At 39.7% G+C, this 27,902-nt stretch overlaps 1 long non-coding RNA gene across 1 annotated transcript; it reads right to left on the minus strand.

Annotated features, from left to right (window-relative positions):
• Nucleotides 1-1,520: 1,520 nt before the first annotated feature.
• LOC141572799 (uncharacterized) lies at nucleotides 1,521-8,106 on the minus strand. The gene is made up of 3 exons (XR_012498294.1): nucleotides 7,974-8,106; nucleotides 7,481-7,644; nucleotides 1,521-2,085 (listed from the first exon to the last, which is right to left on the minus strand). It is a non-coding gene; the product is annotated as an uncharacterized LOC141572799 (long non-coding RNA).
• Nucleotides 8,107-27,902: the final 19,796 nt, after the last annotated feature.

Consider the following 27,902-nt stretch of genomic DNA (forward strand, 5'->3'; position numbering starts at 1 on the left):
CTTCTTTGCCTGTGTGTTTTTGCCTTGGTATTTAGAGACTTTGTAGGGAAAGCAAATTTCAATATAGAGGTTCAAGATAATGATTGTTGCTTAGAATGGAAAGAATTTGAAATATAACCTTGCTTTGTTGCTTATTTGTCATTAACAGGGGATGAGGAGGTCAGGTTCATGAACTTCCCAGATACCTCAAGTTTTTATTTTTAAAGACCAAGTATTATTATTATAATGTTATGATATTAATAGTATTGCTTTCATTACTTTGGAAGGAAATACTTCACACTGAATTTTGCACTTCTTGGCTTTATTGCACAGACTATGTCAGCTATCTATTCTACATTTGTTGATGGTGTTCATCATGAAAAGTGAAAAATAGTTATGTTTGCTCTACAGCAGTGGCGGGTGCAGCATTGTGGTGTGGTAATTAAGCTAACGGGCCCAGGAGCTAGACTGCCTGGGTTGAATCTCGTTCTGCCAATAATGAATTTTATGGCCTTGGGCGAGTTATTTAACTTCTTTGTACTTTATAGGGTTATCATAAGGATTAAATGAGGTAATATTTGTAGAACACTTAGAATAGTGCCTGTCACACAGTAAGCACTCTTTCTGTATTTGTTAAATAAAAATAAATACACTTTAGCAAGTGTTACTGAGGTGTAGGTAAGTGACCTTGGACGGCTATGGTTCTTATTTTAAGTTACATTGGCATTTTATAGTTTTTCTGCCTCCTTTCCTCACTCCTTTATTAAGTGAATGTTTTTACTTTTTTGTAGCCTTGGAAATGAGTATCAGTTCACCTGAAGTATGTCTAAAATTAAGTTGTATACGTTGAAGATCTTTCTTATGAATTATGTATATGATCTTTAAATCTTGGATGAGGAGACATCTATCTAACTTGTTCAGAAGTAGTCCTTTTTCTTTCTCTTCCAATCATCAATTACGTTATGAATAATTGAGTTCAATTGCTAGGTGTTCTCTAGTTAACAGGGTTTATCATACTGTCTTTTATTCTGTAAACCTATTCTACATTGAGTATCACCGTTCTTGACTTTTTCCTCCCCATTTATACAATGTTTACATAAAGTAGCAATCATTCTGGGGTAGCATAGAGTATGTTGGGCGAAGGGGAAGACGAATGGGTATCATGGTAGATGATGGCTAGACAATCTCCTCTGCACTTAGTTCTCTATTGCTAACTGCAGAGAACTGCCATAATCTCAGCTAGTTTCTGGACTGGCAGGGTTTCTTAACAGTTTTTTTTTTTTCCCCCCCAAAACTAACCTGTGTCTTTCCTGCCTGAAAGTAGGTGCATAACTCCAATTATGATGTATGAAATGAGGCAAAACTGTTACAAATTCGTGAAAGTCATCACAGATTGACTCTCCCTCTCACTCTCTGCCTTAAAAGTGACCAATAACCAAAAAAAAAAAAAATAAATAAAACAACCAAAAATAAAAAAACCAAATAAATCATTTTTTAGAATTATTCTTCTTGGCTTTGTAGTAAATGGAAAAAGCGAACTTAAGAACAATCTTGAAGGTAGCCAAGAAGACCTTAATTTAAGACATGGCTATAAAATTTTAGAGTTGGAAGGGTTCATAAATATTATTTAGTTCAATTTCTGGATTTTCAAATGAGCAAACTGAGACCAGGAAAAGTTAAGTGACCTGGCAAATATATTTATATTTGCCATGATACCTACTACGGGCCTTGAGGTATATTATAAGTTGTACCAGTTTGGTTTTCCCAGTTTCAAGTGATTAAACAAGCAAAACCCAAACAACCTAGCCTAATAATTTAAGGAACAGAAGGAAATTATTGGCTCATGTAATTAAGAAGTCTAAGGGAGGTTTGGCTTTAGGCATCCCAGATCAAGGAGCTCAAATAATGTTGATACAACCCATTTTCTCTATCATGGATCTACTTCTCTCTGTTATTTTCAGACCGATTCTTCCTTCGTATTTGAAAGGTGATGGCAGCAACTCCAGATTCTATGCCTCCTCAGAGTCAGGTTCGGTACATAAGAGTCAGAGGTCCCAGAAGTAGTCTCATATCATCCTACTGGCTCTCATTGGGATTATGTGTCATCTACAAAGGAATCACAGAGGCCAGGAGAAATGTGATATGATGCTTTGATTGGCTTAGGCTGAGATCACATACAGTGAGAATCAGTACACAAATGATCTGAAAAAAGTTAAAAATACATACATGTCACTTATTTTCTAACAAACAATTGGATAGCACTTATTCTGCTAGGTGCTCCAAGAACTTTACAAACATTAACTCATTTAATCATCTTAACAACCCATTTAATCATATAAAGATAGGTACCATTACTATGTCATTTTAGAAATGAGAAAACCAAGTCAGAGAGAGGTTAAGTAGTTTGCTCAAGATGGCACACTTTGTCATTTGCAGAGTAGCCACAATTCCCTCTGAGGCAATCTCGCTCCAGAATATCTGTTTCTCTGTTAGGTGCCCCGAGTAATTTCTTTCTCTTTATCTAGTACAGTTATCTTCATAACTACAGCAGTTTACTAAGCTGAGACTATGATTTTTCTTCCTTCTTGTCATGAGGACGCTAATTAACAGAAAAGGGTAAATGGTTTACAGACAGTGGGCTGGCAGGGCTGAGGTACGGGGCAGATCCAGTTCAGTGGAGGTAACAGCTAGTTCTCCATGTCCTGGGCTTCCTTTTTAAAGAGTCTTCGGGGCTCTTGTAGACTGTGTTCACTTGCACACTGCATTTGCTAATTCTGGGAACTGAGAAGACTTGCCAATAAGCTTCTTGGAGATGGATGAGTTTTTAAATGTCAAATGCAACATTGAGCTGTTAAGTTGTGCTGTTTAAAATGTCAGGAAAAACCATTATTTTTGCAGACAGAGCTTAAGTGTGGTCTGATTTTCAAGTCTGTGAAATGACTCTTGTCTTTGAGAAGAATCCTTTTTTTCTTATTTTGAAATGTTTCTGTTGTTTTGTTCAGAGAAGAGTGGTCTAAGAGGCAGTTCTGGTCCCCAAGCCCAACCTAACTAGGGAAAACAGCTTAACTCCTCCAAGGTATTTCCATCCCCTGCTAGCCTAGTCTTCCCAGAACCTCTGTGGATAGCTAGCCTCAGCCCAGCCCTCTTCCTACCTTTATCCTCCCTCCTCCCTCAATAGCAGAGCTTGGGTAATGTCTCCTCCAGAATCCACTTCCTGTTATGTTGTTTTAAACTACTTTTATGCAGAGCATATTGGGGAAGAGTAGAATAGAACTTATTCCTCAAGAGAATATTATATTTGAGGGATTTGGGGAGGAGCAGCCTTCAGGCAAGTACCAAATAATGACTAGTCCCAGTGGAGAGTTAGAGCCTTGAGGCTTCAGGTCTGTTTCTCTACACCTGTCATTTTCATCCAGGTATTGTCCCAGGATTTGGAGCCTGAATTAAATCACCAACAAGTAACTCCAAGTTTAAATAAATGATATGTGTGGAAGTGGGTGAGAGAGAGGTCTACTGATTCTCTTGTTGAAGGGGGAAATGAGAGGAAATAATGTTAGAGCTGCTTTTGTGGTCTGTGAAACTCCAGCCTCATAAACCACTGTTTTAGGACAGTCAGCCCCTCCTCCATTTAATTCCTCTCTCATCATGACCAAGGTTCATTATCTCAGAATTGTTAGATTGTAGGAGATGACTCCCAATCCATCTTTGTTTTTGAAATTATATGGTAAGGCCTACCACATAATTTACAAGGAACACAATTAATTTGAGGTAAGGCAGGGGGAACTCTATGTTGATAGTGTAGGAGACTTCCATCTTGTGTCTTATCAAGACTCAATATGAATATGTTATTTTACATGTCTATATTGTCACATTTATGAAGCACTTTGAATAGGGTGAGCAACATGGCATAGAGACTAGCGCAGTGGACGGCATGTCAAAAGGCCCAGTTTTTCAACTTGGACTTAGAACCATCTAGCTGGGTGACGTTGAAAAAAAATCTCAAAATCTTTCTGATTCTTTTTTCTCTCTCATGAAATGAGAAAATAAACTAAATAATTTTTAAGATCTGCTCTCTACTTGAAAAATTAAGTCTGTATCTGTGAAATCATATTTTTAAAAAAAATATTAACAATTATTTTCTATCTCCACAGTCTTGGAAATTTATTAATAAGTGAATACTTGCCCTGATGTAACGGATAAGAAAACGGAGACACAGAGAGATTTATAGACCACCTAACATCAAACCCCAAGTCCTTCAGAGAGCTCCTGTTCTCTTTTGTGATACTTGTCAGTGAGTCACTGACCTACATCATGCTGGCTCTTTTCTGGGAGGAACACAGTAAAGTCAGTGGAAATGAGTAGCTTGGTTCCCAGATCACTCAACTGGGAGATGATATTTAGAATGACAGCTTAAAAACAACTCTGACCAAGCAAAGCATTAGTCAGCTTGGGAAACACTTTATGGCTTGGGAGGAACTTCTCAGGGAGGGAGAGGCAACAGTATATTCTATTCATTCCAGGAGGACCATTTGCCATAAGTCAGTCAGAGAAGAATTTGTTTTGGACCCACACAGAGAAAAGGGAAGCAATGAGGGAAAGCAGACTGGACAGGAAGTCAGAAGACTTCACTTCTAGTCTAATTCTGCCAAATACTTAGTTCAGGGCGAGGTACATACCCTTTCTGACCTTAACTTCTGTATCTATCAAATAGGAGGATAGGACTGGATGGTCTCCAAACTTGTCTAAGCTCTGACATTACTAGATTCCTTTCCAAAGTATTAACCTTCTCCTGTGTCACAGCCACTGCTTCTCCTTAATTTTCAAAACAAGTCCTAAAGGATCAGAACAACCTCTCTCCCCAGGGTCTCCCTGTCTGTGTTCTCTTTAGCTTATAAATAACCTTATCCAGGCCCGATTTGTATTGTTGTAAGAGATATATGTTTCTCTCTCTTCTGTGGTGAACTCCTGGCAAACAGTTTCCAAGTCATTCATTTAGGGTCTCCTATAGCAGATAGTGAATGCTGCCTTGTCTTTCATTTAGTAGAATTGCATATCCAGGAAATTGCAAGTCTGTGATTGCTCAATATTTCGAGTATTACTATTTCTTGAAGTTTGAATGCTAATTATTTAATAATTTCTTGTGTAACTTTTATGGTGTGCTACTGATATGTTAATATAGAACTCCTTCACTTAAACGTACGATTATTGGTTAACTACTACTGTTGTTCATGAAGGGAACAGCAACTTATATGTACACATTCTTTTATATGTACATGTATATTTTCTTCTGTGCCAGTATATTATTGGCTTAAAGAACTGAGCAATTTTTATATTTAAAAAAAAATTTTATGCTACAGCACTGGTTGCAATTATCTCCTAGTTCTTTTAACTACTGCTTATTATGAAGCCCTTAAGCAGAACTTTAAAGCCGAAAAGGTCCTTTAAGGTCATCTGTGATCCAACCGCTTAATTTACAGTTGAGAAAAACTGAGGTCCTGGAGGTTAAAGTGTCACTGCTGGTTATAGCCAAGGGAGAGCCAGAACTGATGGGTCTTGTTTCCCAGCCCAATGATTGTTTCCCTGCTGCAGAACAGTAATATTTATAGACATATAACATAACACACACATCTATTTATATAAATAAGAACAGAGAAATATTTATGTTTTGCTTATATTCTGTTACAGAAAAATAGAGAAATTCAGGTATAAATTTTTCTTATGAATGTCTCAGAAATGCGCATCTTAATGAATATTATTCATTGGTTGAAGAAAATATTGCTAGGTAAGTAGAAGATATGTATCCTGTTTCTTTAGAAGCCTACTTCACGCTGTGCCAAGGGGATAAAGTACAAGTGCTGGTTAATAATTTATAGTATGCATTCATCTCCAGTCCTCTTTGACTAAAATATTAATTCTCCATTGATCATCTTATTTGCTTTTTGTCCAGGCAATATACAATGTGCAGAGAGTTTGATGAAAGCGTTATTTCCTAGACTCATTATGGTCCCCTGTGTTCTGCCAGTAATTTACTGACTTTATTTACTTGTGGTAATGAGCATACCATGTAGAGGATGCCAGCTGCTGGGATTGTCTTGGGTACCTTTTTTCTACGGCAGGACAATGTAAAAAGCACAGCTGTTTGTCTAATTTAGTATTTGCAGCATGTGCCTGCATTTTTATTACCTTTTTAATGGAACAATGCAGGTGAATATAGACTATAATAAAATCTCAGTCCAACTGCTATTAATAAAGTGAGTTTATTTAAAAATATATTGAGAAGTTTTGGAGGGGAGGTTGTGTGTGTATGTGTTTGAAAAATAGGGTCTGGAAGATGGGACAAAGATGATTTGACTTAGAAATTGCACAGTTGTATAATTTCTATAATTTTTATGTATAGATACATTTCATATATGCATACATTTGTGTGTGTATGAGTTTTCATAAATCATAATCCAAGAGATAGAAGAAATTTAGTATGTCAGCTGTCCTTTACTGTATATGTTAAAAGAGAGAAACTTTTTATATTTTGATTTGCAGAAAGGAAGTCAATCTGCAAATCATTCTGCTTATTGTGAGACGCAGGTTTGAATTTTTGTGTGAGAATGTCTGTTTTTCCAAAATGTGGGCATTTTGACTACATTGTGAAGCCATGAGGGTAACCTAAATAAGGAAGAACAAGCACTTTTCCTGCTTCCTTATTTGGCCACTTGGTCGTTCCTTTTCTTTCTCTTGTTCCCTGGTGGGGATTGAGTGCTTTGTCCTACAGACCACCGCACCCCCATGAGCAGCTCCTTTTTTTCCTTCTCTTTCTGACTTTCATCTCTGCCTTCCTCTTTTTTTCAATAGAAACATTTCTACTTTTATCTCCTCTCACTACCTCTTTACATTTTCTGTTAGTTTAAATAAACTCGTGAATGGCAAGAGCTCTCGGCACACCCAAGTTTGTGGGCTAAGCTGTGTGCACATTACATACTTGCAGTTTCTCGTAGATGATGAGCCAATGATATAATGACTGTGGGGCACTTGGTTGCTTGTAACACTCTTGAAGAACAATGGATTCATATTGCAATTGCTGCTACTCAGTTGGTGGCCCAGTTTTTTCCCGAAGCTCAGTGAGATAGATCTCTTTGAATAGTCATTTATGCAATTCCTGCATATTGAGGGGGAAAAGACTTAGTAACTGTGCCCTACTCTTGAATATTGTAACTGTACTACTAGGCAAGTCACCATGTTAATGTATCAATTTTATATGTATATCAGGATCTAGCAAGGAAATCAGAAACCACTTTAAGTATTTACAAGAGAAGAAATTAAATACAGGAATTGTTTATACAGGTGATGGAGAAGCTAGGAGCAAAACAGGGGTTTATCAACAGAGAGAGAAGTAAGGGAGGCAGAGTTACAGGTAAGGCCCCATGAGCCAGGGTCACCTAAAAGTAGCTGAAACCATGACAGCCTTGTCCAGCAGGAGCTAAAGCCAGAGAAGGGACCCATCAGTTACCTGAGAAGCCATTCAAGGTGGAGGGAGCTGTGGCCTCAGGTTTCTCCCCATTCCCCATCTCCTCCACAATCTCATGTCAATGCCTCCTATTGGCCAATCACAGAAGGCAGTAAGTGACACTGGAGCTCAGGAAAAGCAAACTGCACAGATCAGCTCCCCCTCACCTGCAATACAGATCAAGTATGATGGGGGAGGGTGAATGCAAGAGGAAGGGAAAGAATGGATCATATAGTGAATAGGCTCAGGGCACTCACACAAAGGTCACTATCTGACTCTCACTGAGCTCTCTTGACCCCCAATACTGGCAAAATCTTCATGTGGGTTTAGGAATCTGGCAGGGCAGGGACAAAAGAATCTGAAGTTTATCCAGAGCCTGCCTGTGGCTCTTGAGTACCTGCTTCAGCTCCCTTCTCTTTGGGACTTTCTGTCTGTTTGCTTTTTTTCCCTCTTCCCTCTCTCACACCCCCACCACTACTTCCTTACTTAGACTTACCCTGTGGTCACTGGTCAGAATTATGTCGGCTTTCTTGGGGGAAAACCCCAATTCTTATCAGCTGGCTCACAGCCTTGGTTTAGGGTTAGAATAATTAAGTCGAGGATGATGTCTGTAGAAGACTTGCTCAAACCTCGGAGGTGGGATCGGGCGTTCTCCAAACGCCTGCCCAGGAAGTGATGTCTGAGTGTCATGGCAGGTTCTTTGCCCCGCGTATCATCACATGGCGCCAAATATTTGAATCCTTTGGTTAACGTCTTTGCAATCCTAGTAGAACATAGATTTCTTGAAGACAAATACTGTGCCCTACAGAACATTATATCCAGAACACAGTGCCACTCAAATATTAGGTAATTTAAGGTTTTTGATCGAAAACAAAGGTTCCTGGATGGGGAAAGATAAGCTCTAGTTTCTGTAGTTTGGGGTAAGTTATATAAAGTTTCTGAGCCTCATTTTAATGCTTTATACAATAGAAGTTTGAAGACAGAACTTTCTTTTGTAACCTGTCCAATCACATCACAAATAACTTGAGGCAAAGACAGTATCTTACATTATGTATAGCATCTAGCATATTGTCTTACACAAATAAGATGCTCAATACATGTTCAATAAAGAAAGATATGACTGAAAAATTGCAAACAAGACTAGCCAAGCGACAGTGCGGTCAAGCTTTAAAAATATTTACATTCTTTTGCAATTTTCTATTGTTTAAAATTGTATTTAGTGGTAATAAAGTTAGGAATCTACTTATCAGGAGTTGCAAACGCAAATGCCTATCAGGGCTCAAGAAGATAATGAGGAATGAACCTGGTTCAGACGAAAGGGAATATTTGAAAAGTCATCTCTAAAGGTGCTAGCTGATGTTCTGTCCTAGTCAATTGTCACATGGGAGAGTGGCAGCAGTATTGTCAGAACTTCTGGATATGTATGTGAAATTTCTATATGTTTGTGGCTAGATTAGCTGTTTAAGGGATTCTACTAAAAACCATGCATGTATAAAAAAAATCCATTTTAGACTTCCAGGTGTTAATAATATGTATAATTCTTAATACGGCACAAGTTTAAGATGTTTTGGGAATTAGCTCATGATTTTGGAGCTCTAATTTTCCCTGTCTTCCTTTCCAGTTTTAACTGGACTACTTTATCAGTGCAACTTTCTGTTGTACTCAGTGAGGTTGCAGAGGTAACTACAAGGCAGAAAAGAGTGCTATTAGCTACTGCTGAACTTTGATTTTTATTGACAGATGTTCTGAGTAATCACTTTTTCAGATTATTTTCTACTACAAACATTTTAAAAAACAACCTGAGTGAGAACAGAGTTTCAATCAATCAATAGATTATCAAGAATTGCGCTTACTACATAGAGACTACAAAGATGATGGATGCTCTTATGTTTAAATGTCATCAGCTCAGATAAGTGCACCACACTGTTGACAAGGCTGGGCTTGTGAGTTCTTGCGGCCAAACAACCGGTTAGTTTCACACACAGAAATCTTCTGTGTACCAGAGGAGAGTAATGGTTCGAGCGGAGCCACTTGAGTTTCATAAGACCCACTCCAATTTGCAGTTGATTTGATGTGGAGGGGAGCTAATAAAGGTAGTAAAAATGAGTCATTTTCCAGCATGATATAACTAGAATTGGTTCTTGGCCCAGAAACACATGAGTCAGTTTAGTCCTGACTCAGTTCCCAGTCTGATGCACAGTGACTCACTTCCCTATGTGATGTCATGTTTGTTCCTTGTTAGATTTGACCTCCTCGCTATTTTATTGTATTAGGGTGTTTTTTTTTAAAGAAGAAAATGAGAATATTGTAGCAAAAGATGAAATACTCCAAGGAATACAGAATCAGACTAATAAAGAAAGCCTTGATTTTTCTCACAATGAGCCTGAAGGAGTAATTAAGCTTTAAATGCCTATATTGTTGCTCCCAATTATTAGGATCGTTAATTTCCAAACAGCCTAGATATTAGCCAACATTTGATTGAAAACATTTTGCATGTAAAAGAAGAAAAACTTGTATAACAACAATTCAGTCATTTGGTAGATATATTTGTAAAAGGCAGCTGCAGTTGAAAAAAGTTAATAATAGAAGGTCAGACTAAAGAGGACACATGGATTGAACTTTCTAGAAAGATACATTAATTTATATACAGAAAGTAAACCAAAAATGGATGATTTATCATGAAAACCAGGAGCATTTTCAGGATATGTAGAATTTTAAAAATATTGTAAAAATGGCTTTTTATGCTTATGTCAATTGTAAATGAAGTTCATGGCTGTGTTGAGGGTCAAGTTTGGAAGCTGAGAAGAAAAGCAACTGAAGTATCTCAGACACTATATGGTGAAAAGGATTAACTTTGGTCTTCCCCTCAAGGCAGACCAAACACTCATCCTCAGTAGACAACTGTACTGAGAAAGTCAAAGCTATATAAGTTAAGGTCGTTCCAATGGCAACTGATAGAAATGAGCTTCTTTTGGATAACTTAAGCTAAAAAGGGAATTATTTTAGGGGATGGATGAATCAATGGAGTTGCCAAATAACCAAGTCTCAAATCACTTTGGGGGTCCCCAGATCAGGTACTTCTAGGGCTCTGTCAACTTGTCACTGCTCCAACAGCCTCCTATATTTGTTTCTCACTATTCATGTTTCAAATGTTCAGAAGGATTAATGTCCATTAGTTAGCCTGCCGTGGCAGGTGTATCTCCCCTTGGAGGAAACAGCTCTGACAGAGGGGCTGGCTGCACAATTCCTGCTGGGAGAACTGTTTGGAGTTGGCAGTCACCCTAACTTGAGTCTTCCACAGAGACTACTTGATTTGTTGTTCAACTTCTTTTCCCTATAACCCCAATCATAACAACGTTTTTATCTTTTCCGTAGATGAGTGCTTCTCAAGGTTTTATGTTCGTAAAGTCACCTGGGGAATCTTGTTAAAATGCAGATTCTGATTCCATAGAACTGGGATAGTGCAAGAGAATCTGCATTTATATACAGTCAGTTCCCAGGTGGTGCCAGTAATACTGGGTCCATAGACCACCCACTCAGTAGCATGACTGCAGACAGGTTTTTGGCTGCCTGACTAATATCCATTCCCTTCTCCCCTTTTCTAATAGCACAGAGGTCTTTCTCGAAGCAGTCACTTCTACCTCTGTACAGTCTTTGTGCGTTAGGGAAAGCTGAACATACTCCCAGCTCAAGTGGTGGTTACCAATTGGCTTAAGCCAATCATTCATTTAATGTTATTTCAATTGAATCTTGAGCAGTGGCTAGCAGGTAGCAGGTACTTAAGAAATATTTGTTAAGTATATGAATTGATGTGAGCATGGATATGTGACATGAGCTTATCTAATTAAGATGAATTTCAGAACACTGGCTTGGAATAATGATCTGGAAGCCTTCTCTGTCACTGGATGTGAATGTTTGAGATTTGATTATGACTGGCAGTCTTCCTACAACTGTTAGGGAGTCTGCCGTAGAATGAAGCTGACACTAGAGAAGGCAGAGCAGAGAGATAGAAAGAAATGGGCCATTGTGTCATTGAAACATTGGATTCACTATCCTATGTCCATCTGAACAGTTAATTGAACCAAAAATCTCCTTCAATTTTAAAGCCAGTTTTAGTTTTCTATTACAACATAAAGAGTCTTAAGTGACAATGGGGAAATGTCTTATTTTATTCCAAGGACATCTCATTTTGGTGCAATGGGGGTGCTTTCCTGGGTCACTGTCATCAGAAAGCATTCTACAACATCCTATGGTATCGATTTAGAAACAGGGCTTACTGAAGCAATTTACAAAGAAAACGTCAGCAGAAAGAAGGGAAGTCTGCTATCTCAGCCTCTCATTGATCCAAGGAAAGGCATCTATTAGAATATGGACATATGTTCCAGGTGAAGGACCCTACCTTTTTGTTGCTTTCCATATAGGGAAAGTGAGAGAACAACTTATCATTGGAGGTATAAACAGGTACTGAAACACCAGGCAGTCTGAGTTAGGTGTTAGATGTTCTCAGGCTTTGTCCGGAAAAGCCAGCTTTGCAGTTTAGGAGATTTGAGGCCTGCAGGAAGCCTGTAGTTTATCTGGCTGGGGGTGGGGAGCCACCAGTCATGTAGGAAGCTGAGTTTGGCAGCCTATTCCACTGGGGGAAGGGGAGACCCCTGCGCCCTTTAGCCTGTCCAGGCCATCTAAAGTGACCTGCCAGAGTCATTTCTAGACAATTTTGCTTGTCAAACAAACACACTAATCTACACCCTTGACCTAGCCAGTCCTTTAAAATCCTTTACATGCTTTACCACTGCCTTCAGGAGTTTGTTTTCCAAGACTGTCACCCCCAGAGTTTGGCCTAACCTAACTCTTCAGTCTTTCTTATATCACCCCCTACATTATACTATAAACTCCAACTATATGGGATAACCTGTTATGCTCCAAACTTTTCATATATCACTTCTCGGTGTCTGGAAGACTTCTGCACCATGCCTCGTCCTGAGCACTCTGCCCACTAAATTTCCTCACGATCAAAGTCGGCTCATCCTTTAAGTTTCAGCTCAAATGTGATTCTCTCTGGGAAACATTCCCAGATCTTTAATCTCCATACCTAGGACAATTAATCATTGCTTCCTCTGAATGTCCCTAGACTTGGTTCACACTGCTGGCTTACACTTATCACCTTGTTAAGAAACACATTGCTGGCCTCCCCCGATTACGAGTTCCCCCGGTTCCCTGAGCAGAGAGATCTTGTCTTATTTGCCTTTGCAGCTTAAACCCTATTGGGCTGCTCTCTGCAGGATCAGGAGGGATCCTGCTGGCCCCACTGTGGGATCCTGCCCTTTATTCTCCCCAGGAAGCATGCCTTAAGGCCATGAGAAGTTGTACAGGCCTTTCCCTGGTGATGAAAGAATCCAAAGATGGACTAAGTGCAGCCCATCCAAACACTGAAATTTGTACCCACTCTGGAGAGGACCTAACAAGTTTGGGAGGGCACAAAACTAGGAAGAAAGGAAGGTCTGTCTTTCAGAACAAGTGCCCAGAGGGTTCATGGGACCAGTTGCCTTCGAGAACAGCTACTGGTACAGAAGATGATTTGGTATATGAAACAAGCAGTATAATATTTTTAAAATAAAGATTTCCCCCCTTTTGAGCTTTTTCTCAATAAGATTGTCTTGCTGTTAATTTTATTACTGAAGCTTAATACTCAAGACACCAGGAAACACTCGCAGAAACAGCTGTGAATGTGGCCATTCACTGATTTGCCCCCGTCATTAGGGCATACGGGCCGGATTTCTATTTCAGCAGCCATGGCACCTGGATTGCTCTTAGAGTACTAATGGCAGGCACTTAAATTAGACCACACAGAATTAAAGGAAATAGTCGATTCTTTCATTTTCATCAGGCCAACAAACTTCAGAGAAGATTTGCAACTATATACCTTGACCTCTATGGATTTTTACAACAACAGTGTAATGTCCAAAATGATAAGAACCAACAGGTTGCATGGTTTTTCTGGTGGTTTATTCAGTCACCTCAGGACACACCTAAAGCCAGGCTCATGCCAAAGTACACGGGCCACTGGGTGTGAGCCTGCCTGGAGCAGAGACTGGGAGGCCTAATGGAGCGGTTGGCATGGCGACAGTCTGCAGGCCCAGTCTGGTCTGCACAGCAGCTGCACATATTCCTGGGACCAGAGCCAGCTGGTGGCTCATGGCAATTGTTTCTGGTTCTGGCTTCATCCCAAGACCAGCCCAAGAGCCTTAGCCCTGACCTGGCAGTGGCGTTGTTCTGGCTCCAAGCTGAAGTTTGGCTCCCTAAGCCAGAAGGTGAAGGCAGGCCCTTGTACCCTAACCCATACCCTCCTGCCAGCCTGACAGGCACCCTGCTCTAGGCGATGTTGGGGTCCAGCGGGAGAGATAGGTCCCACAGGTTTAACCATGCTCAGTCTCAGAACTTGTAGTAGTTCTGCCCTCTCTTTGGCTATAAGCACATTGGGCCCTGAACTGGTGTAGAGATCACAGGGATGGGGCAGAAATCCGGTGGAGATTCCTGACCTGACCAATTCAGGAATACTCAGAGGTAATTCCAGGACTGGATTTCTAAACTGGCCTTGGTTTTGCAAGAGTGTTATCCCAAACCAGGGTCTCCCAAACAGGGTATCAGGAAAACCACCAACTTCTCTAAATAAAATGGATTGAATCTCTGTTAGAACATTTTACAAACACTCCAAATAAAAAAAACATTGATGCTTTCAGTCTCTGTCAGCTGTGGCTAAAGCATCTTTAGAATATTTTGGTATCTTTATTGATTGTAATGGGTAATCTAAGTGAAAGCAGAGTGCTTGCTATGCAAATGAAGCTTTCAGACAAGCCTCCAATCTTCCTCCCCCAGTAGATCGCCATCCTGAGCCCCTCCCAGGTGGAACTCTGAAATCTGCTTTTAAAATATAGTCTTAATTTGCATACCCCACCCCCACCCCATGTTTCAGTCTAATTTTCCCAGATTGAGAGAAACACAATAAAGGGGAAAAAATGTTTTTAGTGCTTCCCTTCTCACAAACTCTTTTTTTGGAAACCACAGCCGCGGATCCCAGCAGAGGTTCCTGGGGGCTTTGAGAACATCAATCAGTTTCGCAGCTGGAGGCCGAGGCTTTCCTCAGGGAAGACTTTTTACATAAAACAGATTGTACTTTGTCCTTGCCAGGGCAGACAAAGGTTTAAATTAAATATGCAGCAAGCTGCAGTTGGCTGCTTGCCACAGCTAAGGGGGGGTTGTGGGGTGGAAGGGAGATCCCGTCCCTACTCTCCTTCCTTTCTCTACAGTTGTTTCTGCTTCCTGTTTCTGTTATTCCCATAGTAGGAACCTGGAGTTAAGAGACCTGGGCCCTGGGCTGGCTGCTCTGTAAATTCACTGTGTGATGTGACACAAGTCACTTAGCCTCCTGGGATTTCAGTTTCCTCTTCTATACAATGAAGAGTTTGGGATGATCTGTGAAGGTCTTTTCCCATATTTAACCTTCTAAGTTATCTTCAAATTCAGCTGCATGGAGTTCCAATAAATGCCCTAAGCCCCATCTATGAATAACGCAGCCTCACTGTAACTGGGGTGACCAGACGCCTTTTCCCACAGGCCCCAGGGGTCAGGAAGTCCAGGTTATGAGAGAAGGAGCCTCGGAGAACGTGATTCAGTGGCAAGTGACCCCGTATCTCAGTCTTCGGGAGTAATAGAGAGTGGTGGGGATTGTCCTGAATTGAAGAGAAAGAGCCCTCAAAAAATGGGTCAGGCTCTATCCAACTCGGCTCTAGCCAGTTGTTGTCACTTGGGAATGTGGGCCACTGAGATGCTAGTTGTTTTTTGTAACGTGGAAGTTCTAAACTTTTAAATATTGGCAACTAATTAAAAAAACCCCAACCTCGTAGCTCTCATGAAATAGACAAGGAGGTCTGTGAACTGAATTTAACTCCAAGAGGGTCAGTTTGCCAGGTACATGGACCTTAAGACAAGAATTTCTGTCCTCTCTATGTCACAGAGTTGTTCAGGGAATCTGTTTAAAAGTGTGTTGTAACCTGCAGCAAAGTACCTGACCAGTAGAACCTTAGTAGGTTATTCAATCATATTTTTCAATATAGAAATGTTCTACTAGAAGATAATTTTCAGGAAAATAACTTTACCCATGTTTAGGTTCTCAATCAAGTCTTGGCCTGGGAGTTAATGGTTTTGTTCTTTCATTGGTTAAAAATAATTTCTAATATCTACCTTGATGTTAAAAAAAATTGATTTTGTGCTAGTAGGCTTGTGGGGAAAGCAGGCTATAATGGAGCATATATTTAAACTTGAGAATTCTATTTTGCATTCTGTAATAACAGTAATCTTTTATATTATTAGCATATTAAATGAAAATATCATTTTAGTATATAATTGAATAGTAAAGATTTATATAACAAAGCAATGTGCTTTTTAGTCAATATTTCTATCATTTGAATACATGTGTATTCTATAATACTATAATAATTGTAATAATAAGTCTGCAAAAGACAAGCAACTTGAGAAAAGTTTTGTTCTCTTCATGTTAAAGTATTAGACATAGTCTTTTTATGTTAAGAAAAAAATCAAATGAAAATGGGATTTAATCCTTTAAAAAATTCACGATAGTGGCTAGATTACCTCTCTTCCTATTTTAGCTGTATAAGAAATGCAAACTTTAATTTCAGGAATATATACAAAATACATTGCATTGTTCTAAATTTATTCAAGTGACGTTCAAGCAACAAATAGACACAGGAAATTTATTGGGAAACAAGATAAAATTATTTATTTCTTTAAATGCCATAATTTTACCAAGTAAAATAACTGAAGTGGTACCTAAATATAAAATAATTTCCTTTCACATGGATAGATAATAATTCTCTTCAGTATCCTTTCTTTGATCTTAGTAAATTAAGACAGAAAGACTTTATTTTTTTCTCCTTTCTAGAGTTGGTCTCATTTTCTTCTCTGTAATTAAGCTTTTTATCTAATGTGTATAGCAAGTCTCTTGGATTTGATGAATTAATTTATAGTTTCTGACTTACAATTTAAAAATATATTTTACCTTTTTAAGCTTTTGCTTATAGTATAACTGAAGAATACAAGTAAATAGAGCTTTCTTTATAATCAGAGCGATATGTGAACTCTTTACCAAATGAAATGGCACAGACACATCAGAATGGACACTGCCTTGGTCAGGACAAACACCAGCTGTAAACCACTGTCCCCAGCTTACTGGTTCTTCTTCCCAGCAAGCTACAACTGTGCAGTTATTATCACTGGAATAACTGTAGAATGGGAAGCACTGAAACATTTGTTCACTGTCTTAGTCTGGATAACTACCCCCTAGCTCCCACTATAGACCAATTCTGAAATCTCAGGGGCTTTACACAACAAAAATTTATTTCTTGCTTACGGAAAATGATGTATTCAGCAGGGATTCTCTTCCGCTCAGAGGCCCCAGACCCCTCTATCTGATAATGCTGCCATATTAACATGTAGCTTCCAAGTCACTGCACAGGGGATAGAAGAGCTGGGTCCCACCAACCTAGATCTACAAGTCATATGTGACTCTTCTGCTCACCTTTCATGGGCCAGAACAAGACACATGTCTCCAACCTAACTGCAAGAAAGAGTAAAAGAGGTAGGGGAGCACATCAATTGTTTTGTGAGTCTGAACCCAAGTACCAGTTGTGATTTCTATCTCACATACACGTTTATTTACCTGATGTTTCCTTGAGAACTTTGCTGCCAACTCACGGCTTGAGTCTATGACTTCTTTGCTTCTCTAACCAACTCTATCATACACTCTCCAATCTATTTCTAGATCAGATGTCCAAGAGGGACAATCTGATTGGCTTATCATCTTTGTTTTTGGGGCAGAATCTTTGTTCAAAGCCATATGAAATGCACTGGCCAGTCTATAGACAGACTGCTTGATTATGTACACCTGTTTTAGACATCTGTGGAAAGGAGTTTAGGAATAAATTGCATAGTAATTTGGAGATAAAATGAATAAATGAATTTGGCAGAATTATTTTGAATAGTGAAGATTTAAGAACATATCTAACAATGTCTTAATTGTTATTAAATTGTTACTATATCATCACAATAATTGTAAAATCAAAATTTGTGAAGATTTTGTAAAGAACTACAGTTTTATTTTTTCAAGCATATTCATGTAATATGAATTAAAAGTAGCTACTATAAACGTCAGTCCACAGACTAAGGTGTACAAAAGTATAACTTTCTTCATTTTTTTCAATAGCTTAATTTAATTTATATGTTATGTCTCTATCCCATTGAGTGAAAGAAACTTAATTTTGCTAAATTTCAGGCCTCCCCATACCTGCCCAGGATTGCATCTAAGATTCAAGGGATTTGTGTAGCATCCAGGCATTCGAAGGTGTAAAATCTTGTCCTTTGTGTATATCCCCCTTGACTTTCATGAGATACTGATTGTGGCAGAGATCACCACTTATCTACAGGTATCCATTTTCTCTTTCTTTAGTCACAGAACCACCTTATTTTTATCTGGGGACATGACTGCTAACCTGGTGACTACATTTCCCAGGCTCTCCTAAAGGTACATATGAAACATGTGCCTCAGTGTTGGCCGGTGTGTGGCAAATGGAAATGATGCGTCAACTTCTGGGTCATGCCCTTAAGTGGTGTCTGCTGGCCCTCAAGTTTCCTCATTCCTTCTTTTCCTCTTTCTTCTAGGCTGGAATGAAGATAGGGTGATGGCAAGTCAGCTTTATGAGGGCATGAGGGCAATATTCTGGGGACAAGAAGGGGGGTAGCAACAAAATAAAAAGAACCTGGGCTCGTTGGATGACCTGGTAGAGCAGAGCATCTCTAGCCCCCTGAATTTCTGCTACATTGAACTTTTTTGTGATAGAAATGGGTGTTCTATCTTAAGACTCTGTTATTTTGGTCATTGTGAAAACAGCTGAACCTGTATCTTTAAGGATACACCCACTTTCTGAGGTAGCTCCTGTTGCATCCTTCCTTGTTTCTGATGGCCAAGAGTCTTTCAGTCTGTTGCTTCTCAGTTCCTTGCTCATATTGCTCTCTGTGTGTTGGTCATATTCTGATGCTTATTTCCCAGCTGTGCTATGAGGAACTCTGCTTCTGTGTTTGTCTTGCATTCCTGGCATCATTGTGCTAGCACCACACTACTTTGTGGCTTTGGGAACTCTGTTGGAATCTTATTGGACCATCTGCCTAGACAAACCATGCAGATTTTCTGTCTACTTCTGTACATGCTGGACACAAGAATCTAGAGACTCCTACAGCTTGCAGATTCCACCTGGAGATGGGGGCAGAATATCATGCTCTAGAGTCCCCAAACATATCTGGGCATTTTATTATTCTTCATTCTGACCTCAGCCAGAGCGTTCAGTTTAGGATCAGACTCAGGGTCCCTTCTCAGGAGCCCACTGATGTTTTTTGCTTTGCTTTCAAATTTCCCTATTTCTCTTCATCAGATAAATCCTTTTGAGTTTTGAAAGCAGAGGAAGCTCTGTTCTAACATGTCAGGTTTTCTTCTAAATCCTTTGCTTTAAGGCCTGGACCTAAGCTTTAAAAATATTCTGTTTTCTGAATTCTGCTATGTCCTTCCTCTTTTGAGGCAATTAAGGCAGAACATCTCATGAGGTGGAGGGTGGTGAAAACTAGAATAGTGTAGATGGATGGAAGTGTCTCTTCATATTTCAAAATTTCATCTGTCGTTTAACTAGGAGCCAATATTGCCAAATACTTGTCTTTTAGGACTTTCTTCAGTCAATAAATAAAAATTATTTGTCATGATGCAGTGGAAAGCTCATTAGATAGAGATTTAAGTTCGTATTCTAGTCCTACTTTTTTCCTCTTCTTTGGAAGCATTCCTTCTATGTCAATAGTAAAGTGCAATTCCAAATGTTTGTCTCTTTTATCTCTGGACTTTGATTCTGTTGGTTGTGTAACATTGGGAAATTGACCTAGATTTCATGCTTCAGTTTTTACTCTATATTTCCATAGCACTTTGTACTTCACAGACAGGGAATTTATAATAATAGTTAATATTTAAATAGCATTTCTAAGTGCCAAGTATTCTTCCTAGTGCTTTACATATAGTAATTCATTTGTGACTCATTTACTAGGCAGATACCTAGATATAATCCAAAGTAGATCTAAGATTTAAACTTTTGCAATCTGGTTTCAGGGTCTGTGCTCTTAGTTATTAAACTAGACAATCTCTTACAATAGGAAATAATCTGAAGGAAGGAATGAGAAATATATTGTCATTATTGTAGTACTTTCCTTGTTTGATTTATAAGTACCAATCTTTCAAAAGTAAACTATGACTCAACTCTGCCTAAACTATCCCAAATTTCAGGTATGGTGAAGAATAGCTGAACGGATGCTAAGAGTACACTTATTTAAATCATTAAGCTATTAATTTTTATAAAGTGGAACATAAATACATTTATTTAAGCTACCTCCTTTCAAAAATGGGTTGAGGTCAGGAATCAATACAAGCAACTCAATTATAGTTCCCACTTAGAAATAATAATGCAAAATAGAATTAACTAAGTAATAATTAAGTAAGGGTTTCCTTAGCTTTTTGGAGTTTTGCTCCTTGAAAGTATTTTTACACTGGCCAAACTGTGTTATTGAAATATAATTACATGATAAAGCTTGATCGCCATCTAGCGTCAGTAAGGAACACTGCAGTGACGTTGCTCTTTGGTCCTTCCTCTGGCAGCAGCTTCCTTCTATATCTCTATGAACAATAAGCTGCACTCCCAGGTAGTACTGTTTGAGTCCTTTACCAGCGATCATTGATTCTGTATTATTAATATTTTAATAATTTGATTTCAAAGTAAATCATTTCATGACATTTATGACTTTCAAAGCATGGCTTATTTTATGGGAGTTTTCTCAGGGGACCACACGAATTTTCATCCAAGTTAGAGACGGTATCTAAATCCTCTGAATGCTCACTCCCAAAGATCCTTTTATTTTAGCTTCAAAAATGTTAACTGAGGGAAAAAAATCTTCATGATATATATTTAAATAATTATGAAATAGGTTAGACATTCAGAAGAATATAAAGAATAATATATCTCAAATATTTAGGTACCCACTGTATTAGTTATCTGTTGCTGTTGTAGGGGGAAAACAAACTTTCCTCTACCCTCAAGGTTCTTCTGGCTGGCCTAATAATCAAATAGACATAAGACAGATTAGCAATAGAAAATAACCAAATTTAATACCTACATATGTATGGGAACCACACATACATGAGAGAGTCAGAAATAGAAAGGGAACATGGGTATATAAGACATGCTGAGCTAGAAATGAGATAAGCTGTCTTGGGGGCTTCAAAGGGCCATTGCATGATGATAAGAAGAACAGAAGCTTAGTAACTAGAAGTTTGTCTCTGATAATCTCTTATTATGGCAAGGCCCTTAATTCAAGTTCTTCTAGGTAGTTAAAGAGAGGGGCAGAAGTGTCTCTTGAACCCAAAGCTAAAATTGCCGTTAGCTCAAAACAATCCACATACCACTGAGGCACGTCTGGGGGTGGTTCATTCTGAACCCCCACACTATATAACAAATTACTTCAAAATGCAGTAGTTTAAACAGCAAACATTTATATCTCACAGTTTCTAATGGTTAGGAATCAGAGAGTGGCTTAGGGTGGTTCTGGTTCAGCGTCTCTCATGAGGTTGTGGGCAAGCTGTAGGCTGGGACTGCAGTCATGTCAAAGCCCAACTAGGGCTGGAGAATCTTCTTCCAAACTCACTTGTCTTGTTTGCAGGTTTTACTTTCTTGCTGTTAGCCAGAGGCTCAGTTCCTCCACATGTGGGCCTCTTCATAGGACTTGCTTCCTCCAGAGCAGGCGAGAAGAGGGAGTATGAGGGAAAGAGAAGGGCGGGGGGGGGGGGGGGGGGGGTGGAGGAGAGAGAGAGAGAGAGAGAGAGAGAGAGAGAGAGACGCTACTGTCATTTTTTTTAGAACCTAATCTCAGAAGTAACATTTCAGTTCTACCATATGTTATTGGTCACACAGACTGGTATGTCTGGGTCTGTTACCATGTGGCAGGGTATTACATGGGTGTGAATAACAGGAGGCAGCAATCACTGGGGCCATCTTGAAGGCTGGCTACTGCACCCACCATCAAGCTTTACAAAATAGTAACATTTTGTCCCATTTCGGTAACTGCCTCAGAGAATGAGTTTATTTAGCCCAGGGCTAAACTCTAAGAGATACAAATGGGAAGCAACTGTTTCTCCCCAAATGGCTTTCAACCACACTATGCTAAATCTCTCTTCTTGTTCTGTGTCTCACATCTCATAGATCCCATAGCTTTTTGTTCACATTTAGCTGTTAGAAGAGTTCCATTTTCAGATATGAAAAAAAGCTTAGTTCAATCTCATATGCAGCTTACATCTTATCTCCTTAATTCTTCTTCTTGCCAACTCTGTGAGGAGGGAGATTATCGTTGTTCTTTTAATAATTTTTCTGACCCTTTCTTGCTTCTTTCCTGATTTCTAATTGCTCTAGCATGAGTTCCAGCATATGGATTAAAGAGGAACAAAAAAGGCTTTGTACTTAGGTGGTATTGTATATAGTCTTCTCTTGGCTAATGCTGGCTGGTCCTTACTGCCCCCCTTAATCTAAGCATCCAAGTACATGTTCTTCAGGTGGAGATGTTGGTTATTTGGAGAACCGATAAACAGCACTTCATACTGTTCATTCATTCTCCAGTTGGTTTCTTGAAATCCTCTCTCGGCTTTCCCCCCACATCTTTAGGGCTTCACCCTACACAGCCACTTCCAGCTGGGGACCCCTAACCTCAGGAAGTGGTGATCTTGGGTGGGGGGATCTCTTCAAGTTGGCTCATGCCTAGCCTATCTTTTACATTACTGCAGGTCCTTTTGTCAATGGGAAAACATGAACCTTTTTTTGCCAAAAGCTTACCCATATAATCAGTCTTCTCTTTCCACCCTGTAACTATATGATGCTTTAGCCAGTCTCCTCCCTTTAGCATTCTACAGATGTTCTCTAGAAAAACTTGACTTGAATCCAGGCTGATAGTAATTGATAAGGCTCCATCAACAATAACCATGTCTCAAATTTCTGGTCAACATGGCAGAGTAGGTAAATGCTGTGTTCACCTTCTCCCATGACCATGTCAAAATTACAACTAAACTACAGAAAAACTATCACTGAGAATCATCTGAAGTTTAGCTAAACCGAATAAAGACCTACAACTAAAGACATATAGAAGAAGCTATCTTGAGACTGGTAGGAGTGGCAGAGATGTGGAACGGGCTGGTCCCACACCTGTGTGTGACCATTAAAAATTGGGAAGGATATCTCAGCTGTGGAGGTTACCCTGGGAGGAGGGAAGGGTTCCATTCCCACACCAGGCTGCCAGCCCAGGGTTCCAGTGCTGGGGAGAGAAGTCTCCATAACTTCTGGCTGGTAAAACCAGTGATGGGGCTGGCCCGGTGGCTCAGACGGTTGGAGCTCCGTGCTCCTAACTCCAAAGGCTGCCAGTTCGATTCCCACATGGGCCAGTGGGCTGTCAACCACAAGGTTGCCGGTTCAACTCCTCGAATCCCACATGGCATGGTGGACTCTGCCCCACCATCCCTGGAAGTACACACTGTTCCCCAATAAAGTATGCAACTAAGATTGAATACGGCACCTTGAGCTGAGCTGCCACTGAGCTCCTGGATGGCTCAGCTGGTTGGAGCGCGTCCTCTCAACCACAAGGTTGCTGGTTTGACTCCTGCAAGGAATGGCGGGCTGCACCCCCTGCAACTAGTCATGGCAACTGGACCTGGAGCTGAGCTGAGCCCTACACAACTAAGACTAAAAGGTCAACAACTTGAAGCTGAATGGCACCATCCACAACTAAGATTGAGAGGACAACAACTTGACTGGAAAAAATTCCTGGACATACACACTGTTCCCCAATAAAGTCCTATTCCCCTTCACCAATAAAAAAAGTCTTAAAAAACAAAACAAAACAAAAAAACACAAAATAACCCCCCAAAACAGTGGTGATTGTGGCAAAGTGAGACAAGTGTCACTGAAATCCCAGGAGCTCCACTTATAGGGCCTACATAGACTTACTCACTGACAGACTCGCTTGCTCTGAGCTCCAGTGCTGGGGCAGCAGCTTCAGAGGCACCAGAGACATACAGGGAGAAACTGAGTTGTCTGGCCTCCGGGTGAAGGCTGGAGGAGCAGCTTTCTCCCTGATGGAGAAGCTGGTGAAAGTTATTGTTTCTTTGTTGAGCCCTTCCCCTTCTTGGCATGCAGATGTAGGTGACCACCATATCTGAGTCTCCATCAACCTGTCTAATACAGTTTGCCCCACCCTGGTGATTCCCTGAAACCCTACCCCACCCAACCTTCGGGCACACCCCAAATATGGCTATTCCCTACAAACAGCCTGTCTTGTCTCATGATGCAGACTTTCCTAACATCTCTCAATGGTTAACAAAACCCAAACAAGCAGTATCTGGTTTTGACATGTCCCATACATCTGGCTGAGCAGCCCTAAGTCTAGCACTACAGACAGACAGCCTTGGTTCTTGGCTTGGCCTCTTGAGGCATCTCTAAGCCCAGAGCAGGTGGAGACCATTTATGGATTTCTTTGTGGGTCATGCCAGGTAGCTTTAGATAGGGCACAGGCTGCAGCTACACTTGGCCTCCAGCGGGTCTCCTCCCAGGAGGTCCTGGGCCTGGCAGGCCTGGTTGCCAGCTTTGGACTGAGCTGGATATCACCTGGCCATCTCCAAGGATGACACACCCAAAAGGCCAACTCGGCAGGCACCAGAGCCCTGCAAAAGCAAATCCTGCTCTGTAGGGTCAGTCCCAGCTCAACATGTCCTCCACTGTAGTCACGGCCAGTCCTCACAGCCAATAAGCCCAAGTATCAATCCCGCCCATTGATGTGCAAAGAGCAACCAAGTCTCAATTACAAGAGGAAGGCACGCACAAACCACACAAGGGACACACCTGGAGCACCTGCCTCAGGTGACCAGGGACACTCTGCTACTGGGCCCTGTGGGACACTTACTACATAAAGCCATTCTACTAAGACTGGGAGACATAGCAGTCCAACCTAATATATAGAAACAAACACAGGGAGGCAACCAAATGGGAGGACAAAGAAACATGTCCCAAATAAAAAAACAGAATAAAGCTCCAAAAAAGAACTAAACAAAATGGAGACAAGCAATCTACCAGATGCAGAATTCAAAACTCTGGTTGTAAGGATGCTCAGTGATCTCAGGGAGAACTTTAACAAAGAGATAGAAAACATAAAACTGGAGATTAAAAAAAACCCATAAAAAAGAACCAGTCAGGAAAAAAAGAATACAATAACTGAAATAAAGACAAGATTAGAGGGAATCAACAGTAGATAAGATAGAGCAGAGGATTGCATCAGTAATTTATAAGTTAAGGTAGCAGAAAACACCCCCGCCCCCCCCCAAAAAAAAACAAAAAAACAAACAGCAAAAAGAAAACAGACACCAAAAAAAAAAAAAAAAAAAGAGGATAGTTTAAGGGACTTCTGGGACAATATCAAATGTACCAACATTCACATCACTGGGGTACCAGAAGGGAAATAGAGAGGCTAAGGAATTGAAAACCCATTAGAAGGAATAATGATGGAAAACTCCCCTAACCTGGAGAAGGAAATAGACATACAAGCCCAGGAAGCTCAGAGTGTCCCAAACAAGATGAACCCAATAGGCCCACACCAACACACATCATAATTAAAATGCCAAAGGTTAAAGACAAAGAAAGACTATTAAAAGCATCAAGGGAAAGGCAGTTAGTTACCCACAAGGGAGCTCCCATAAGATTGTCAACTGATTTCTCAACAGAAACTTTGCAGGCCAGAAGGAATTGGGCAGGAATTATTTAAAGTGATGAAAAGCAAGGACCTACAACCAAGATTACCCAGAAAAGCTATCATTTAGAATCGAAGGACAGAGAAAGAGTTTGCCAGACAAGAAAAATCTAAAAGAATTCATTACCACTAACCCTGTATTACAAGAAATGTTAAAAGGATTTATTTAAGAAGAATGGAGAAAACAAACAAATAAAAGAGGATAAAAAGTATGAATAAAATGGCAATATCTGCATATCTATCAACAATTACTTTCAATGTAAATAGATTAAATGCTCCAGTCAAAAGACATAGGAGGCACTGATGGATAAGAAAACAATACCCTTACATACACTACCTACAGGAGACTCACTTCAGATGGAAAGACACACACAGACTGGAAGTAAAAGGATGGAAAAAGATATTTCATTAAAATAGAAACAAACAAACAAACAAACAAACAAACAAACAAAAATGGGGTAGTAATACTTATACCAGACAAAATAGACTTTGAAACAAAGGCTATAACAAGAGACAAAGAAGAACCCAGTAATTTCACTTCTGGGTATTTACCTGAAGAAACCCAAAACACTACCTTGAGGGAACTTAGGCATCCATATGTTCATTGCAGCATTGTTTACAATGGCGAAGATGTGGAAGCAGCCTAGGTGTCTGTTAATGGGTGAATGGATAAAAAGGAAGTGGTACATATATACAATGGAATATTGCTCAGCCAGGGAAGGGAAAGGTTCTTGCCATCTGTTGTGGCATGGATGGACCTGGAGGGTATTGTGCTGAGTGGAGTATGTCAGGCAGAGAAAGACAGATGCAATGTGATTTCACTGATATGTGGAATCTAAAGAACAAAATAAACAAACAAACAAAACAGAAACCAATTCATAGATACAGAGAGCATTTTGAAGGTTGCCAGATGGGAGGGGCATTGGGGGTGGGTGAAAAGGGGGAAGGGATTACAAAATAAGGAAGTGCAAATTGGTTGTTACACAGTAGTCATGGGGATGTAGGGTATAGCACAAGGAATGTAACCAATAATATTGTAATAACTATGAATGGTGTCAGATGAATTCTAGATTTATCGGGGTGATAGATGGGGGTTGGAGGGCAGGGTGAAAAAAGTGAAAGGATTAAAAAGTGCAAATTGGTAGTTACAAAATAGTTACGGGGATGTAAAGTAAAGCATAGGAAATATAGTCAATGATATGGTAATAACTATGTATAGTGCCAGGTGGGTACTAATCAAGGGGATCACTTCTTAAATTATATAAATGGCTAACCTCTATGCTGTACATCTGAAATTAATATCGAATGTCAACTATAATTGAAATATTAAAAAAGGGGGGAGGTGAAGGAATAAGAGGTTCAAATTTCCAGGTATAAAACAAATAAGTCATAGATGTAATCTACAGCATAGGGAATATAGTCAATAATATTATGATAGCATCTGATAGTGTCAGATGGTTGTGGGACTTATCATAGTGATCACTTCTTTAGGTATATAAATGTTTAATAACTATGATGTATACCTGAAACTAATACCATATTGTATGCTAGCTGTATTTTAATTAACTCTTAAAAAAGTAATAACTATAGCTCAATTTCAGTGATATTAAAATATGAAAAAATATGTACCATAGAATCAATGAAATGCAATTACCACCTGGGAAAGAACAGATCTATGTGTGTTAGAATTAAACCTCTAGGTTTCAAAAACTGTATCTCGGTAGAAGACAAAATGAGACAGCACTGATAGAAGCAAATGCAAATTATACTCCATTTACTCTTCTGTTCACATTTGAAGTACAGTATACCCTTTTGCAAAAAGTCACATTCTCACTCATCCCAATGACATCATGTCTAGCCCAAGATTCTTGAAATCAGGAGTTTAATGTTGTTCACCACGATATCCCAGTTCCTAGCGTGGTGCTTGGTTTAGAGCATGTGTAGTAGTTTGCTTGGGCTGTCATAACAAGGTACCAGAGACTGGGTGGCTTAAACAAATTTATTTTCTCATAGTTTTGGATGTTAGAAGTCAAAGATCAAGGTGATAGCAAGGTTGGTTTCTGGTGAGACCTCTCTTCATCGCTTGCAGATGTCTGCCTTCTCACTGTGTCCTCACATGGCCTTTCGTTTGTATATGCATGGAGAAAGAGAGTTCTGGTGTCTTTTTTTTTTTACATAAGGATGCCAGTCCTATCAGATCATGACTTTATTTAACCCCAGGTGCCTTCTTAAAGGCTTTATCTCCAAAACAGTCACACTGAGGATTAGGGTTTCAAAATAGGAATTTTTGAGGGGAGAAGGGGGACACAATTCAATCCCTAACAGCATGTCTTCAATAAATATTTGTTAAACTAACATCACTTATTTCCATAGGCCTCCCTATTTCTGATGGTTATATTCCTTTAACATAACATGGAGCTGATATTTTAGGCTTTCTTGTGCCTGCATGAGTTTGATATTTTCCTTCCTTTTGTGTATCCATTCTGAAGAA

Source organism: Rhinolophus sinicus, chromosome 15 (genome assembly GCF_057876585.1).
Source record: "Rhinolophus sinicus isolate RSI-liver-muscle chromosome 15, RSI-T2T, whole genome shotgun sequence".
Taxonomy (NCBI): domain Eukaryota; kingdom Metazoa; phylum Chordata; class Mammalia; order Chiroptera; family Rhinolophidae; genus Rhinolophus; species Rhinolophus sinicus.